The sequence below is a fragment of the Phasianus colchicus genome, chromosome 1 (genome assembly GCF_987193195.1).
Source record: "Phasianus colchicus chromosome 1, bPhaCol1.hap1.1, whole genome shotgun sequence".
Taxonomy (NCBI): domain Eukaryota; kingdom Metazoa; phylum Chordata; class Aves; order Galliformes; family Phasianidae; genus Phasianus; species Phasianus colchicus.
The window spans coordinates 105,793,514-105,804,600 of record NC_143436.1 but is presented as its reverse complement, the minus strand read 5'-3'; positions in this window follow the sequence as shown (position 1 = coordinate 105,804,600).

Below are 11,087 nucleotides of genomic sequence, written 5' to 3'. Positions count from 1 at the left end.
ATTCATACCAACAATGTGGACAAATAATGAGAGCAGCTTTTATATCACTGTAAAAACTCCAGCGTCAATGAGAAACCAAATTTTTCAGGAAAATGTAACAACAACAACAACAACAATAATAATAATTGCTAAATGTGGTACCACATATCACTAAGAACATAGCATTTAGCTAGTAAAAACACAAGCCAATTTCCTAAGCCAATAATCTTGCAGTTTTTCAGCGAAGTAGCGATTACATTGCACTGAAATCCCAACAACCCATTCCAATTTACACTTAGTTATTTGGCAGTCTCAGAAAGTCAATAGAACAGAATAATATTACAGGATCACAATCTTCCTTAGTGATGCATGAGTGAATCAAATTCTTCCCCGGCATCATTGCCTTGCATTTGGCCCATTAATTTCAGCCTTTATCTGCATTAATATTTAGCTAAAATATACAGTTATTCTGTAGCAGTGTTACACAATCATTCATTAAATTAACCCTAATCAAAAAAATTGTAATTTAAAAGTCTTACTTTTTCTGAAAATAACAAATTCTAATATCATTAAATAAATCTCATTTGGAGGTGAGAATTTCTTTTTCTGCTGACACATGAGAAGTATCAGAGATTACTTCTTATTCCCCCTTCCTATTCATCAAGGCACAAAAATTTGAACTGATATCTATTGGGCAGAGATGAATGAAGGTCAAATAACTGCCACACTGTATGATTTTAGTCTCAGAGAAAGATCTCTAGAGTCAATTGAAATAATCTGTTATGAAGTGCACTAACATTTACCTTGTCGACATTATTGATCTTTTTTTCTTCCTCCGGAAACACTTTATAAGAAATATTTGAGACATTTCATTTTCTTAAAAGACAACAGAACTGCTAATCCAAAATTGTTTGATTATATTTCCCTTCTCTACTCTCCAGTACAAGGTAAAGAGGAAAAACAAAGAGATTTTAAATGATAAGCACATCCTTGAAACAAGGCGACTCATCATTCTGTATCATTCCCCTGACATCTACTATCACAAGTGGTCTTCCACTTCACAATTCATATCATAGCCTAAGAAACTAAAATGATGCATTCTGCTAAAGGACTTAAACTTCTATAGCAATATTGTTTGGAATAAACTTGTTGTTTTATCCCAGTAACATGGTCTGTGGTCTTTAGTATCTTTACATTAGCTCTCTTAACTCTAGGTGCTTGAGGGCAAGAATCACTACCCTTTCAGTAAGTAATGGTGATTTCTATCGTAACACAAAAGAAAGTTTTCATTTTATTCTAATTCACACACACACACACACAAAGAACAACAACAACAACAACAAACAGAAAAGAAATCACATCTTTATACAGAGCAATTACTCTGCTATCTGATTTCTTACATTACATTTATACCTTCAATCAGTTTTGTGCAGCATCCTCAAGCTCTTCATCACAAAAAGCAATGAGAGTAAAGAGAGAGGTGGAAGCATTCTGTGTGCAAACAAGGTGATGCAGGAAACACACAGCCTGAATGCCCCCATCCCACCCGCCTTCTCCACACATGATGAACGGTATCGCTGTAGACAGAGATGAATGTGAGTGGGCAACCTGGAATTTAATGTCCTTTAATGAGCAGCCCCCTAGCTCATGACAATTGCCTATAGCGCTGGCTGCTGATGCTTCATTAAAAGTCTGTAGCAGAACCCAGATAATCTAGGTGTTGTTACAGCGCTATCAGTTTAGTTCAGTTTTCACACCTGTTGCCTTACCTCACTTAGTGGAGTGTCTGCACTTGTATAATCCAGGGCCAGCCACTGCCTTGGCTTGTCGTTGCCTTTATGGAGTAAAGCTTCAATAAAAGAAAAGGCTGCACCTGCTGCATAGCAACAAACTGACAAGGTCTGAGAAGCTGAGACAGCTGTCAGGGCAACATGCTGCTACCTGCACTTCCCATGGGCTTTGCGGTCCCAGAAGATCACCCTTTTCTGCTTTTCTTCACAATTCTGCTTTTCCTTCCTCTCCTTTCCAGTGGCGAGGGATTATGATGCTGTCATGCTTCAGGGAGGAAAAAATCCTTCTGTCACAGGCATTATTAAACAGCAAGCTGTGGCGAGACCAAGATTTTTAATTCATTAGTCCTGGCAAACCTAAAATACAAACAGACTTGCTTCATAGGACAGGAATGTTTTCAGCATGACCCAATCAGTGTCTGTGTCTATTCCAGCAAACTGGCAAAGATAGCATGACTCCAGTCAGCAAAAATGTCTGTGGCTCCAATCAGCTTGGGGTGACATTGCCAACTTGGAGCGGCTACAAGCGGACTATCAAATGATAGCAGCAGCGATCAGAGCTAACAACAAGGGATGGGCTCGGTGTTTTGGGCTCGGTTCGCGCTGGCTGCGGTGAAGCGAGGCTCGGCTAATAGCAGGCGACAGCACTGCAGCTCCGGAGAGGCAGAGGCACATTTCAGAATGCGTGCGCCGTGAAAGCAGATGTATTTATAGATGAACTGATAATGATGGCGATAACTGAAGCTGACTAAATCAGAGACTTGACTGAACTCAGAGGATTTCCTAGTGTGATTTCTGATAGCATTTCTCAGCTTTGAAACTGCAGGCAAGTAATTAAGAGAGAAATCTTGAACTATCACAAAAGAGAAAAACTCCTTCTGTTTAAATTTTTATCAGGCACGTGTACTGCCTACTTTATTTGATTGACTGCTACCACTCTCATTAAAGAAATGGAGAACAATTATAAAATGAGTACACAGAATATTATTGAAAAGGGGGTCCTTTATATATATATATATATTTCAAGTTATGTTTTGAAGGTGCATTTACTTTTAAACTCCAGATGGAAAAGGTTTATCTAACTCACGTGGAGGAATTGCTAGATTCTTCTGTTGGCTCAGCTGAGATATACAGAGGTTGCAGGACAAGTCAAAGTGTAAAGGCTCTCTGAAGTCAAATCTTCATCCTCATCCTCCCACCCCTCCTCAGTTTCTGGCTTCAGCCTAAGATTGCTGTAATCATTGCAGATCTCAGGAACTCAGCAGCTTCCCTCACAAGACCTTTTTCATACTCTGAAATGACCAAACTACAGAGATACTCTGTCCACATCGCTCTTCCGCCAGCAATGATCCAGAAGGGTATCAGAGAGCCATACCATTAGTTAGGTGTCCAATGAAGCAGTCTTCTGAACTGAACTGTGATTTCAGAGCAAGCCATAGGCCCAAATAGTCAAAAGCAGAAATACATCTCCGACTATGCCCTCCCTTTTTCTTATCTTGATGTATTTCTGAAAACAAAAAAAAAAGATGGTGCTTCCCTCTATGTCTCCTTTGGAAGGGGAGGAAGAGAGATTTGTCTCCAATCACACTCACTATTTCTAATAACTTTCTACAGATCAATAGCATCAGCAGCTAATATTGATCTCCAGCTATAGGATCAGCTATTGGGAAAGTATTTGGAAAAACAGAAAATCCTTGCTTCACTGACGTTACTAAAAAATACTTTGTTTCTACAGAGCCAAGGTTTCACTGAAATCAGTCCAGGACCCCTCAGTACAAGAAATACATGGAGGCCCTGGAGTGTGTCCAGAGAAGGGCAACAGAGCTGTGAGGTGTCTGGAGCACAAGTCTGATGGGGAGCGGCTGAGAGAGCTGGGGTTGTTCAGTCTGGAGAAGAGGAAGCTTAAGGGAGACTTTGTAGCTCTCTACAATCACCTGAGAGAAGGCTGTGGAGAGGTGGGGGGTCAGCTTTTTCTCCCAGGTGACAGCAATGGGATGAGAGGGGATGGCCTCAAATTGCTCCAGGAGAGGTTCAGGTTGGGTATTAGGAAAAGTATATTCTCAGAAAGAGCAGTGATGAGGCAGTGGCACAGGCTGCCCAGGGAGGTGGTGCAGTCACCGTCCCTGGAGGTGTTCAGGAGCCGTGTGGATGTGGCACAGAGGGATGTGGGCAGTGGGCATGGTGGGGAGGGCTGATGGTTGGATTGGGCATTAGGGGTCATTTCCAACCTTAATGATTCTGTGGTCCTATGTAATCTCTTCTGCCTTATGTGGACAGATGACATTTAGATGGTACAAGTGGCTTCATTACATGTCATTACAATAAAGCCTAAAAAGGGCTCTCCACATAAAATCTTATGACATGCAAGATCTTCAGTAGTCGTAACACAAGGGTCTTGGTCAGAAAATATGGCTGAATAGCTCAGGAGTGGCTTTTCCAGACAGCTCTGACACTCCACATTTCCAGACTGACACTTCAGTTGTACTCTGTTTAAACAGCATATGTATTTGAAAACTGAGTTCATAATCATGTTTGGAATCCATTGTATACGTATTTATAAATGTCAGTGTTTCCAGTTAAACTTTGTATTATTATCCATGGTTTACAATAGAAGATAGAAACACCTGTGCTTCACTGAATGTACACGCTGTAAGTTGGGTTCTTCTCCAGAAACTGTTAATCATGAGCTAAGATATCAAAATTGTACAAACAGCCAAGATTTAAATTCATCAGTTCTATGCTTTACACAATGCTTGGTCACCTGGAATTACTACTTCATGTAAGGCAGCATATTTTAAGAATCCCAGAACATTGTGGCATTCTATATATATAGGACATTAAATCTGAAATATCAAGTTGAATGATTTGACTGTAATCACTTTGTCACGTATTTATTACTGAGGTACTACAAGAAATAACAGTATGTACTTAAATAGCACATTTTTATAAGTTTTTTGGTTTTTTTTTTTTCCTTAAATTACTTTACATCAATAAACTGGAGAAGAAATCCATTTTAAACAATGGGTAAATTGAAGTTCAGGGTGCTTCAATACTGTGATTTGCTGAAACTAGTAGTTGAAGATATTGTAAATCTGGGAAGGAAATACATCCCGCTTCTCCTATTCTGTAGTCTGATTGAAATCTATGTATCTAAGAAAACTATTCAACATATTGTATTTTTGTAACACAAAGAATACTTTTTTTATAACAGTCTGCATATATACCTTATTGTCATATTTGTGAAAATTACAGGATGCCTATAACACCATTGTTTTATTTTATTTTTATTTTATTTTATTTTATTTTATTTTATTTTATTTTATTTTATTTTATTTTATTTTATCTTACTTTATTTTATTTTGTGCTGTTTCAGTTCTAGCATACTTTTAGACATCAAATGCCTACAACCCAAACAAAATTTTGTTAATGCTTTATCACTCTGCAAAGCTGGTGATAAGCAAGAAGAGGATATCATCAAAAACATCTTAAAGAGACATACACTAAATTAGGAGCACTGAAAGTCATTGATGCTCAGTAGCAGAGACATGCAAATTTGTAACAGTTTTAGAAGTATAAGTTATTCTACGGATGTAAAAAAAAGCCAATATCTGCTATCTAATAAAACACCTGTTGCCTTCTCTTTTTTAGCTTTGCTACTCTCAATTCATCTCGGCTTCCTAGTATAAGTAGTATTTTAGTAGCATATGATCTCATTCGTGCTAAAATGGTGTTTCACAGATTGTCAGTCACTATTTAAAAATACACTTTAAATATTCCATCATATGGAAGATGTCCCAAGGAGAAATGAAAATATATATATATATATCCTTTGCTTAAAATTTCTCCTATAGCAAAATCTTCATTTTACAAATTCCTCTGAGCATGAAAAGAATCAGTTTTGAATATTTCTGATTTTGCTGCAAATTATTGCTGTAGCCAAAAAAAATTGTTATAAGAAACCTCTGCAGGAGACATTTGGTCCTCTTTACTTAGATTGAGGCTGACCAGGTCGAAGCTGCTCCTTGCCAAAGAGAATTGACTTTAAAAACATAAAAACTGGTGAGTTACACTTTTAGTTCCACATTACATGTAGAATTAAGGAAAACAACAAAAACAACAAAAACCAAAACACCTTGATTGCAAAGATCAACATTTGCCAGACACTAAAAGCTCAATTGTATATTCCATTTTGCCTGTCATGGTAATTGAAAAAATGCCTTCACACCATCCACAACAATACCTTTACAATTTCTTTATTGACTCAATCTCTTCTATAAGGATAACCATTTCAAGTCATGAAATGAGTAGAGAAATAAATAGAGAAGTGTTTGTTTGTTTGTTTGTTTGTTGTTAAAGAGAAATTTTAAGAATTGGCTTAGTCAAGATAATGCAGAATGAAAGGAGGTGACTCAACAATTTTTTCACCTGCCTTGTGATCATCTGGAAATAACTGCAACTTGAATCATTTGAAAGTCTGACTATTGAAAAGCTCCAGCAATCTGTAGACAAAAACTGTGGGAAGCTAATGATGCTGACAGGAAGAAAACATAAACCTCTGCGACAGGAAGCTGCCAAAGGTCCTCAAATATTTATTGGATGAAGAGTAAGATGAAAGCTGAAGTTAGAAATATTACTGGAAAAGGATCGCTGTTGTCAGAAATTAACAGGTGCAAACATACACTCACATCAGCACAGAGATGCAAATAACCTTTAGAAATTAAATACAGGAAGAATAGCAGCAGATCATCTGAATAGGGAATGATGAAGAGGGATATGGATAGACAGTATGCAGCAATGCACTGGGACATTAGCAGACAAATATTCAAAGCTAGCATTGGCTAGAAAGAAACATTAGCACTTTCCTGAAAGCACTAAAACACAAATACATCAAGTTTATTTACTGATTGTGTCATTAAACCATAATAAACTGTCTTAGGACAGAAGGACAGCTCTCTTACAGTCATGTAAAAGTTGTCACTCCACTTCAATTGGACTTTTCTTGTCCTAAGGAAATGCTTAATTTATCTTGCTAAAGAACTTACCGGGAGGAAATACTGCAGAACATTACAGACTTACTCGATGATGGCTCAGGTCATCATGCTCCCACGGAGAAAGCCACGAGACTCTCGAACCAGTACACTTTTTTATCAGACTTTGTTGCTGTCAGGTAGAAATCAGTCTCCAGAAGAACCTGTGACAGAATCCCCAGCAGCAGCCGATACTCTGTGCCAATGGTTTTAGCACTTTAACTAAAATATGTCTGCTAGAGGATTTTTAACACTATTTACAGTAATGACTCTCAAACATATTGAATAGGTTTGAAAACCATTTCTAGACAACAGAGAATAAGTACTGATTTGCTAGTTCCTCGTTTATACTTATCTCAGATTGTGAATAGAAGATAGATACCTGCTCTTCAATGCTGCCCCTTAGAGGACACATTCAAGAAATTCATCCATTTCCCATCAAAGAGCCTTTGAAGACAATACAAAGAGAACTGCATCAGGACAATATAATGTTGTGCCATTTGAAACCTATTAACAATTTTGATTCTAACTGTTCACCATTAAGGTATGTTAACATGTCAAATTCCTTAATCACTTCTAGAAAATGCCTCTGCTTCAGTGATGTTTGTCAAACGAAGCAAAAGATTTCCCATACTACTTTTGTTTAAGTCCTCTACTGACATCCCAGTTTTAACTTTGTGATTTTCTTCACATAGTCATCCACACTGATCCAAGAATAAAAAGAAATCTACAAACTAAACATGTACTCTTCTTTTTGTTTTAATTCTTTTTCCTTTTTATTTACTCTCTTTTGTTTAGTTCTGTTGTTAGTACCAGCTGATTGTCTTAACACCATGGCTGTACCCAGGCTGCCATAGCACCTGCTTGAGAGCTCTCGATCCTGATTCTCTTGTGAGAGCAACAAGAATGCCACCTCATCAGGGAGGCAGCACAGAATACTGATCTCTAGATTATCTGAATTAAGGGATCCTCATAAAAATGTTGCATAATCCCATCTTTCAAGATGCAGAAACTCTATGTTTGAAGTTTGATGATACTTTGAATTCCAACAATGTGTGCAGTTAGGTTGTAACATCTGGTAGCCATCTATTTCAGATGAAACGTTGAAATGTTATGATATTGATATGATATTGATGATATGACATAAAAAGAAAAGCTGAAAGGTAGGTGGGGTAGCGCATTTTTGGGGACAAATTGCCCATTCCAGGTAACAGTTCAGATCATCACCCTGTGTGCCTTTTGACTATTGTCTTTAAACACAGCGTAGAACTAAAGAAGTTGCTATTCAAATAACTAAAATGAAAATTACTCCTGTCTATTCACTCGATTCCCATACTTTTATAGTCATAATAAAATGTCACTAATTTAAAATTAACAAAACCAGCTATCAGTACAGCCCATGCTCCTTAAAATGCTAATTCCAATACCAGTAGCACTAAGCAGTTTGTATTACCAGTGATTTTCTATGAGTCTGTGCAACATTATGCTAAGGATTCACTCTAATGAATTTAAGGGAGAAACACCAGAAGTATGTATCTGGAATTCTTTAGCACAGACACCTAGACATAAAGCATAAGGATTTATTTTTATTAGTTTTAAAGTAAAAATACTACGGATGACACCCTTAGAAATATATACTCAGTGTTTTATTATTTTAGTTTGGACTGTGATCCCAGTATGTAAAATCAATTATTAGCTCTCAGCTTCATAACTCCACATGAGTCTCATCAGAACACCACCTTTTGTTTTGTAGTTCTTCCGTACATGCCAGTGGTAACAGAAATTCGAGACAAACTACCGCAGAGGACTGGAGGCATGGAGGCATAATGAAGTACCTCACTAGGTGTTAGAGTTCAAACTTTCAAGCTGAAGGCTTGAAAGGCAGACATCAGACTGCCTAAGAGAGCAAAGGGAGTTTACAGTAATTTCTTCAAAAACATCATAAGTAGAATCATATGTTGCTGAATGACTGCTTTGGGTTTTTCAACTTCTTTACAGATTTCTTTCTGAATCCTATTCCACAGTGTTTTTCTGAGTTCATGCACAAAGTAAGTCTAATTGTCAGACGTCTTCTTTTATTTCGAAAGCACGTGAAGTTCAAATGAAGCAAAAAATTTAGCAGTATGGTTCAGAGTTTCTGTAGCCTCTGCCTTCCAACATTTCCTTCTGTGAAAGTGCTGTCTTCTGGGCCAAACTATCCAAAACCTCTGTAAGTGATCAAGCAAGCCAATTATTCTCTCAGAATTTCTGGAGTTGTTAGGAACATAGATGACTTCCATTTATATATGTGGCATGCTGATGTTCAAAGTGAGAGAGCAAGTGGTGGCATGGCTTGTTGCCACACAGTGTTCTACTTCAAGCACTGGTTTAATGTCTTCTGCTTTTGTTGCCAGCTGGCTGAGAAGAAGGACTTCTGCCAGTGGATCAGAATAACCAATGTGAAGATTTAATATATTTTTGGACTATTTTCACCCAAGAGAATGACTACCAGAAAATCTGAATTTCACGTGTGGCAGTTCTGGGCTTCACAGTATAAAAAAGGTTATTGAAAGAATCCAGAAGAAGGCAGTAAAGTTGGTAATAGCACTGGAAGGGATGGTCTGTGAGGAGAGGGCACTTGGACTGTCAAGTCTTGTCTGGAAGAGATCAAGCAGCGACCTCATTTCTCCTTGCATCTTCCTGAGCAGAGAAAATGGAGGGAGAGGCATGATCTCTTCTCACTTCAAATCAGTGACTAGATGCATGGCAAAGCTGTGCTGGGGAGGCTCAGGCTGATATTTGGAAAAACTTCTTTGCTGTGAGTGTGGTCACACACTGAAACAGGCTTCCTAGAGGGGCAGTTGAAGCCCCATGGCTGTCAGTGTTCAAGAGGTATTTGGATAATATCCCCAGTAAAATGCTCTAACTTTTGGTTACCCCTAAACTGGTCAGTTGGACTAGATGGTCTTTTAAATGTCCCTTCCATGTGAACTATTCTTTTCCGTTCTATTCTGTTCCATTCTGTTCTTTTACTGCACGCATATTACAACACTGGTACACTCACAATTATCTGCTTTGAAGTTGTTATTAAAAAATGTTTGCTGCTTAATTTTTACATTTAAAACGTGTCTTGTTGCTTAAATGATACTTAGTGTATGGGAACTGCTGAATCACGGCCTGAACCTCTGATTGATCACCTGAGGCAAGCAATGCATCAGTCATGGGAGCACAGGTGAAGGCAATTCACCTGTGCTGCCAGAAGGGGTGGAGCCTGGCTCCACCTCTCCTAGACCCATTTAAGAGCTGACTACCAGGGGGGAAGAATCTTTTCTGGAAATCCCTCCTCTGGAGTTTTGCAGTGAGCCCGGGATGTGGGTAAGCTTTCTATCTATTCTCTTTTTGTTATTATAATTTGCTTTGCCAAGCTCTCTTGTTTATTTCGTGATTATGGCATCTATATTCTTTGACTATATACTTAGGCAATTGTCCATTTACAATATTTATATAACTATATAAATATTAATTTTTACCTACTGTGTAACTTAAGTAACTTAAATGCTACTAGTATATTTTTCATTTTAATAGATCTTTTTTTTTTTTTTTTTTTTTTTAAGTGGTAGGTGATATGTGACTACTGTTCAGAGACAGGATCACAGTTTAAGGATTTAACATGTGATATTGGAATCAAATCCTGTGATATGGTCCCAGATCTTGGCATGGATACATCCAGAGCCTTTAGCATGACACTAAAGTATGATTTCCTTCTTTATACAATATGGTATTATATTGCCTACTTTGCAGAAGTGTATAGCATTTAGTTATTAACATTTCTTTGAACACTTAAGGAATTGTGTAGGGAAGACTATGCATCACTGGGCAAGACATGATATTTAGTTATATCTAGGAAAGTTTATGCAGGGCAGAAAGGGCTGCAAAGGTGTCCTTTGAATTCTTTTGATTCCCAACAAAGTACAGAGTCATGCTAATTGCCTGGCTGCTGGCAGATACATTGCTCTGAAAGAGCAGCTAGGAAATAATAGGATACGCAGGAGTTCCTCAAGTGGGTCATGATTTGTGCTGGCAACAGGATGAAGAGAGATCTGCAGTCCCTGGGCCTGAGGCTCCATCTCTGGGACTGTTCGAGTCTACATTGGATGGGGTTTTGAGTAATCTGACCTAGTGGAAGAGGCCTCTATCCATGTCAGCGGTGTTAGAACTGTATAAACTTCAAGGTCTCTTCCAACTCAAACCACTTTATGATTCTGTGATTCAGAAGCAGCTGGGCCAGGAGACTCTCGCTGACGTAAGTTCT